The sequence below is a fragment of the Cetorhinus maximus genome, chromosome 31, assembly GCF_964194155.1.
Source record: "Cetorhinus maximus chromosome 31, sCetMax3.hap1.1, whole genome shotgun sequence".
Lineage (NCBI taxonomy): Eukaryota > Metazoa > Chordata > Chondrichthyes > Lamniformes > Cetorhinidae > Cetorhinus > Cetorhinus maximus.
In genome coordinates, this window is record NC_135909.1 from 10551353 (window position 1) to 10557352 (window position 6000).

General features: G+C 47.8%; 1 non-coding gene across 1 annotated transcript; it reads left to right on the top strand.

The window, feature by feature from the left end:
* The first annotated feature begins 2796 nt into the window (after positions 1-2796).
* trnal-cag (transfer RNA leucine (anticodon CAG)) lies at positions 2797-2879 on the top strand. The gene has a single exon. It is a non-coding gene; the product is annotated as a tRNA-Leu (tRNA).
* Positions 2880-6000: the final 3121 nt, after the last annotated feature.

Here is a 6000-nt window from a genome sequence, read left to right on the forward strand (position 1 = left end):
TCCATAGCCATGTAAACTTTTATCTTCAGGTGGCTGTCCAGTTCCACTATGAAAGCCCAGAGTGGTTGCATATCTTACTGATTGGACAGAGGAGTTGATCTTTCATCGGTCCAGTGGAATACAGACCAACTGAATATTAGTGCAATTTCTGATATGGATAAATTTCAAATGCAGTTCATTTATCATTTTGCCAATATATCAAGAGATTCAAACTAGTTCTGTTAAAGCAGAATGACAGTGAGTTCAGTAAGAAATGTTTACAAAGTACAGCAATTTCTTTCTGCTCACTGTACACACATATATCGAATTGTTTCAAATAGCAGGGGCGGAAACTGCAGCCCGCAGTCTTCACGTTAGCATTGACCTGAATTTCAGTTTTGTGGGTAGAGGGGTACAGGGAGCGCGGATGTTATTGTGGGAACTGAAGTCACTTTTCCTGTGAATGGAGCCGGTTAAAGAGCTTGGACCGGCCTGAGAGTCCTAGAAACCGGGGTCAGTGGGTAGCCTGGGGAGAAGACAGGCCCCAGAGACAGGAAATAAGATTTGAAAGAGAAATGGGGTGCGGGACGGGGTGATGCGAGGAGGGGGAGGGAGAGCCGGGGAGGGAGATAGGGAGGGAGACAGCGAGGGAGAGAGGGAGGGAGTTAGAGAAGGGTGGTGCTGAAGGAAGAGAGGCAGCGGGCGGGCGGGAGGGAGGAACTTGAATTTTTCCACCATATTTTACAACCTAAGGAAGACTTAAAGCCTCACGGCCAATGGTGCGGGAGCGGAGGTGTGTCTTGGTAAGTGAGATTGCTGCTTGAATGTGCACAGCAACATCCCACCGCTGCAACCTGATCAATGACTTTATAATCTGGTTCAGAGATCCTGTTTGATGGATTAATATTGATCCCAGGACTCCGGGTAAGACTCCACTTCTCTTGTTGTAAATAGTCTGGTCGGATTGTTCGCATCCGTCCGATAGGGGAAATGGGGTTTCGGTTTAAATTGTGGTGTATGAGTGAAATAGTTATGTCTCTTTATTGCCCCTCTGTGGGGCATTACACAATTTGTGAAACATATTTGCCTCTTCTAGAATTTCAAGCAGTTGGAAGCACTGAAGAAGTCCTGGTTCTATCTTTACTAATTCACCTGAACTGTGATAATGAAATATAACATCTTCCAGGCAGTGGAGATATAATATCGGCACCAAAAATACTCACACACCACCGCGGATGTTGTTTTTTTCCCCCAGGGAGACTCGGTTGAAGAGTTTCCCTTTTTTGTTACTCTGAGCTTCTCAATGTTGTAATGCTGTCTGCTTCATTCCTGGGAGACAAGTGGGAATCAGAAATGATCACTCCCTCCCTGTGTGACTCCGACTGATACAGTTGTTATCATTAAGGTCAGTCAGCCTCTGACCCCTTATCAGGTCCAACATTTGACTCAAAGTTAACGTTTTCTGTCATCTACACTGGGAAGCGAAATTCCTGCTGCACTCTCTATCCCTGCCGTAATAAAAAAAAATCCGTCTCTTTCAACTGTGGGTGTCTATCTCTCATTGTCTGTGACACCTCTTCAATTAACAATCTACTTCTGCTTCTCCTTACAGAGTGCAACCTCTTCTGTCTTTTGCCCTATGCAGTGAACTATGATTCAGTCAGCTGCTCCCTTGCTTTTTACAATGAGGAGGTTGTGAGTTCAAAACTCATTCCCGGATCCTGACCACAAATTCAGGGTCACGCTCTAGTGAATTCTTTGCTGTTACTGGTGCCAGCTTTTAGACGATATGTTAAACTGAGCTGCCATCTGCCTTCTCACGTAAAATATACCAAGGCACAATTTCGGAGAGGGGCGGGGGAGTTATTCCATGATGTTGGTGACATTCAAAACAGATCCTATTGCCTTCATCACATTGCTGTGCCTGGAACCTGACTGTGTGCAAATCCTTTGAAAATTTTTTCAAACACATGATGACTGAAATCCTGTTAGGAAAAGACAAGTTATTATTGAAAATTCTGCTGAGTGACCTTCATTGGACAGCAGAGAAATCAGGTGAGGAATTCGAGTAAATCGACACCAGAGAACAAGTCACCGTCAAAATAACTTCCGTCCATCTTAAGAGAGTCGCAGTTCCCTGTATGTGAATGTGGATTAACCCCTTATATTCCCTCACAGACTCTGTGATCCCCAGGCCTTTGCGAATTCCAAAAAAAAGCTTAGACGACCTGAGAGCTGAGCAGTCGGGAGAGGGGATGGGAGTGGGGCGCGGGACTGGGGACAGAGAGGGAGGTGCGGGAGTTGGGGGTGGTGGAGGTGTGGTGGTGGGGGTTGAAAGCCATGGCGCAGAGTGATGAGTGTGAAAACAGCCGAATTTAAAGGTCACAGGAAAGCGGTGCCTGGAGCTGCCCCGAGAGACAAGCTTTGGGTTGTCAGTAAAAAGATCTCCTGTAATAAAGGCACAAAAACAAAAAGAGGAAATGCGGGGAATATTCAGCAGGTCCGAAAGCAGCTGTGGAGAGATATTCCTGTCGCCAGGATGTAACACTCCAATTGGATACTTCACGTCGCTCAGATCTTACACTCTCAACACCTTCGTGTGAGGAACAGGTCGGGCGGGAATTGGGTCTTTGTTGATTTGAGCAAACAGAGCAATGCAGCAATGAGAAGCTCCTCACCCCCCGGCGGCTTGGGGAAGGATGGGACTCAGATACAGGAACCTGACAGGTGCTGAAAAAAGGAAAATCACATCGAGTTTTTGAAAGCAGTGACAATGAATGTGGAATTTAAAACCATTTATGCAGAAGTGCCAACTGAGTCAGGACGGCCGAGTGGTCTAAGGCGCTGCGTTCAGGTCGCAGTCTCCTCTGGAGGCGTGGGTTCGAATCCCACTCCTGACACTTTTTTCCTTCAGCACCTTCCAAACCCGAGATCTCCACCACCTGGGAGAAAAAAGGCAGCAGATGCATGAGAACAGCAGCAAGCTCCCCTCCGAGCTACACACCATCCTGACTTGGAACTGTATCACCCTCTCAAATCCTGGAACTCCCTTCCTAACAGCGCTGTGGACCTACTTACACCATATGGGCTGCAGCAGTTCAAGAAGGCAGCTCACTGCCAGCTTCTCAAGGGGAATTTCGGTCGGCCGAGCAAGACTCGAGGCAACCGGATCCCCTGAAAACAGCTCAGAAAGTAAACTGGATCCAAAAGCAACATACTACGAATGCTGAAAATCAGAAATAGTAACAATCAGAAAGTGCTGGAAATACACAACAATTATACAGCATCTGTGGAGAGAAATATAGAACGAGCAGGATACAGCGCTCCAGATGCAGATCTAAGTACAGTTGCCCTTCTCGACCGTAGTGGTCATGGGTTTGGAAAGTGTTGTTTAAGGAGGTTTGTTGAATTCCTGTATGCATCTTGTAGATGCTTCACACTCCTCGACTGTGCGTCGGTGGTGGAGGGAGCGAATGTTTATGGATGTGGTGCCAATGAAGCTTTCTCCTGGATGATGCCAAGCTTCATGAGTGTTGTGGGTGCTGCACTCCACCAGGCAATTGGCGACCATTCCATCACACTCCTGACTTGTGCCATATAGATACTGGACAAGGTTTGGAAAGTCAGGAGGTGAGTTAATCGTTGCACAATCCCTCGCCTCTGACCTGCCCTTGTAACGACAGTGTTTATAAGGCTAGTCCAGTTCAGTTTTTGGTCATCAGTAACCCTCAGGATGTTGAGAGTGGGCGATTCAGTGGTGGTAACGCCATTAAACGTCAAGGGCCAGTGGTTAGATTCTTTCTTGTTGGAGATGGCTATTGCCTGGCACTTATGTGGCGTGATTGTTACTTGTCATTTTTCATCCCAAGTTTGGATATTGTCCAGGTCTTGCTGCATTTGGATATGGACTGCTTCAGTATCTGAGGAGTCACGAATGGTGCTGAACTTTGTGAAATTATAAGCGAACATCCCCACCTCTGACCTTATGATGGAAGAAAGGTCGTTGCTGAAGCAGTGGAAGATGGTTGGGCCGAGCACATTACCCTGAGGAACTCCTGCAGTGATATCCTCGAGCTGAGATGACTGAACGCCTTAGGCATGACTACAAACTAATGGAGTTTTCCACCTGATTCCCATTGACTCCAGTTTTCCTAGCGCTCCTTGATGCCACATTCAGACAAATCAGGCCTTGATGTTAAGGGCAGTCACTCTCACCTCTCCTCGGGAGTTCAGCTCTTTTGTCTATACTTGAACCAAGGCTGTAAGGAGGCCAGGAGCTGAGTGTCCCTGGCGGAACCCAAACTGTGCATCAGTGAGCAGGTTATTGTTAAGCAAGTGCCGCTTGATAGCACTATTGATGACCCCTTCTATTACATTACTGATGATCGAGAGTAGACTGATTGTGAAGTAATTGGCCCGGTTGGATTTGGCCTGCTTTCTGTGTACAGGAAATACCTGGTCAATTTTCCACATAGCCGGGTAGGTGCCAGTGTTGTAGCTGTACTGGAAAAGCTTGGCTCGGGGCGTGGCATGTTCTGGGGCACAAGTCTTCAGTACTATTTCCAGAATATAGTCAGGGCCCATAGACTTTGCACTACCCAATGCCTTCAGCTGTTTCTTGATATCACTTGGAGTGAATCGAATTGGCTGAAGACTGGCATCTGTGATGCTGGAGACCTCTGGAGGAGGCTGAGATGGATCATCCACTCGGCACTTCTTGTAGCAAATGTATATCGCTTGTGCTGATGTGCTGAGGTCCTCCATGATTGTGGATAGGGATATTTGTGGTGTCTCTTCTTCCAGTGAATTGTTTAATTGTCCATCACCATTCCCAACTGGATGCAGCAGGACTGCGGATTTTAGGTCTGCCTGTTAGTTCTGCGATCGCTTAGCTCTGTCTATCACTTGCTGCAGATGTTGGTTGGAATGCAAGTAGTCCTGTGTCATAGCTTCACCATGTTGACAACTCATTATCAGGTAAGGCTGGTGCAGCTCCTGGAATGCCCTCTTCACTCTTCATTGAACAAGGGTTGATCACCTGGCTTGATGGTAATGATATAGTGGGGAATATGCCAGCCCATGAGTTTACAGATAGTGTTCGAATACAGTTCTATTCCTGCTGATGGCCCACAGGGCTTCATGGATGTCCGGTCTTGTGTTGCTAAGTATGTTCAAAATCTATCCCATGTAGCACGGTGGTAGTGCCACACAACATGATGGAGTTTGTCCTCAATGTGAAGGCGGGACTTCGTCTGCACAACTTCTGTGTGATAGTCACTTCTACTGATAGTGTCGTGGACAGATGCACCTGCAGCAGGCAGATTGGTGAGGATGAGCTCAAGTATGATTTTCCCTCTTGTTGGTTCACTCAGCACCTGCCACAGACCCAGTCTCGCAGCGATGTCATTTAGGACTCGTCCAGCTCAGTCACTCGTGGTGCTACCGAGCCACTTTTGGTGATGCACGTTGAATCCCTCCACCCGGAGGACATTCTGTGCCCTTGCCATCCTCAGTGCTTCCTCCAAGTGGTGTTCAACATGCAGGAACACTGGTTCATCAGCTGAGGGAGGGCGGTACGTGGTAATCAGCAGGTTTCCTTGCCCATGTTTGACCTGATGCCTTAAAAATTCATCGGGTCCGATGGCGATGTTGAGGAATCCCAGGGCTACTGCCATCCGACTGTATACCACTGTGCCACCACCTCTGCTGGGCTTGTCCTGCCGGTGGGACAGGGCATATCCAGGGTTAGTGATGGTGGAGCCTGTGGACGTTATCTGTGAGGATGAATATTTCAGGCTGAAGCTTGCCTAGTCTGTGAGGCAGCTCTCCCAATTTCGGCACTAGCCCCTGAGATGTTAGTAAGGAGGACTTTGCAGGGTGGACAGGGCTGAGACTGACGGTGCCGAGGTCGATGCCACCTGGTCCGTCCGGTTTCATTCCCTTTTTTGTGACTTTGTAGCGGTTTGTTACAACTGAGAGGCTTGGTAGGACATTTCAGAGGGCAGTTAAGAGTCAACCACA